Below are 2,500 nucleotides of genomic sequence, written 5' to 3'. Positions count from 1 at the left end.
AAACAGGATGTAGGTAGCAGAAAATCAAAAGTGTCCTTCACAAATATATATGGATTAATAACAGGCCTGAATGAACTAAATGATTACCTGATGGAAAAGGAACCTGACATAATGGGAAATGGCAAAAAAAAAAATGAAAGGTCCATTACCACCCAACAGTGTAGGACAGGGTGTATATAATTATTGGATTAGAAACTGAGAAGTAAAACAAGGTGGTGGAGTTATGTTCCTGACTAAGACGGATATAAATGTGAGGAATGTTACATATGGAAAGAATAGAGTGAAAACGATCATGATGGTGTAACGTAATATTAGATATTACGTCATATGTGTAATTATGTTATAGAATTGTGTTCCTTTGTATTACATAACTATGTTCATATTTCTTGTCTATGTATGTATTGTAACAATGTTAAGTAGTAACGCCCGTCCACTATATGTAATCTTGCCTACGTGCGGAGAAAGGTGCGCACTCTTGTAGAACAAACAGACAAGCGAAATCCTGAATAGTTCGGAGCGCACAGATTTGACAGTTACTAAATAAGTAGATTGTTCAAGCGAGTCGAGGGTCTTAAAACTACCCATGTTGACGTGTGTTAACTTACCCTCCTCCTCCCTTTGCGCTCACCCGCACCCTTCACCGGAAGTATCTCGCTTCCGGTCCAATGGTATATAAGCGGTTGAAATCACCCACACCTTGTCATTTTCTCGCATATTGATCTCTTGATAAAAACTAGAAGTTTAGACTCATGAGACGATTGGTGTGAAGTGATCACCCTTTTTGCCTACATTACGTGTCTTATATACATTGCCTTACTTTATACTTATATTTGTACTTATTACTTATTTTGATACATGTTCCTGATCTCTTTGTACTTAGATAGTACCATATTGTATACGTATCTTGTGTTTCTTATTTGAACGATACTTTCCATATTCTTATAATCATGTAACGGTCCCATTGACCCTACTACCCATTCTCTTTTGTGTTAATTGTCTGTAAATATTTTCCATGATATTAATAATTTCGTTTACTAGTTTTATCGCTAGTTTAATATTCCTTTCCTGGAATCTTCTTTGTTACCTTTACTTCTAGTCTTACGAATGATCTAGGCCCTGACCAGATAATTCAGTCCTTCATTGGCTTCTAGAAGTGAGCTGGTTCTTAAGCACTTATCCGTTATACGTAACGTCTCTTCACAAAACCAGCCCGTCCCGTAACAATGGAAATAGAGAACAGGGGCAAAAAGAGCAGGAAGTTTGTGGTAAATTATGTGCCTCCTAAAACGGCTTCGTGGGAAGAGAGAGAACACCAGAATATGTTAGAAGACACAAGGATAACACTAAGATAATGGATGATAGAGGAAGAATAGTTATAATGGGTGACTTTAATCGTACAGAAATCTACTGGGAAGAAATGACAGTGAAGGGTGGAGATGACCTACTGGGAAATGTACTACTTGATATGATTATAAGACACACAATCACACAACGGATACAAGGGAATACTAGGTATAGAAATGAGGAAGAGTCATCGTGACTAGAACTAATAATTACATCAGAACCTGAAATAGTGGACAAGATTGAATATAAAACACCATTAAGTAAAAGTGACCACATATTAGTAGAATTGGAACTAAACAAAGAAAAATACAGGAGAAAAACGAACAATATAGAAAGGGAAGAATGATGTATGGAAAAAATGATATAATAAGAGAAAAAATAAAAAAGCAAGCTGGGAAAGGGTATACAAAGAGGAAACAACAGTAGAAGAGAAATGGAAAACTTTGACAACAATTTATAAGAAAGCAATGGAAAAGTATGTTCCAAGACAAAAACAAGAAAAAGGAGATGAAAAATGTTGGTACAACAAAAGGTGTAGAGTTAAAAGATAAAAGGAATAAAGCTTAGATAAAATGGAGGAAAGACAAAAAACCCGAAAAATAGAAAATATATACTGATTATAGAAATGAATATGTACAAGTGCGCGGAGAAGAAAAGAAAAAAACACGAAAAGGATGTCATAGAAAATGGTAGAAATCGACCAAAACTTTTTTATAGATTTGTAAACAACAAACTGAAAAACAAACAAGAATTAGTGAAACTACAAGGAGGAATAGAATGCACGTAGGAAATAGAAATGGCAGAAATTATGAACAAGCATTTTAAACAAGCATTTACGAGGGAGAACATACAACTGAGAGATGACGAGTGGGAGGGGAAAGTCCCCCCTATGAAAGAGATATAAGTAACAAAGAAAGAAATAATGAATCACTTGAGTAATCTCGATGTCAGAAAGTCGTATGGTCCAGATGAAATAGCAAACTGGATTTTGAGAGAATGTAGGAACGAACTAACAGACAAAATACATAGTCTAATAAGCAGTTCATTGAAGGAAGGAGAAGTTCCAGAAGATTGGAAAAGAGCAAATATAGTACCAATATATAAGGGGGGAAACAATGAGACCCTACAAACTATAGACTGGTCTCCCTTACAAGTA

Source organism: Oratosquilla oratoria, chromosome 32 (genome assembly GCF_046742065.1).
Source record: "Oratosquilla oratoria isolate Oo_2021 chromosome 32, ASM4674206v1, whole genome shotgun sequence".
Lineage (NCBI taxonomy): Eukaryota > Metazoa > Arthropoda > Malacostraca > Stomatopoda > Squillidae > Oratosquilla > Oratosquilla oratoria.
Note: the sequence above shows the minus strand (reverse complement) of the source record.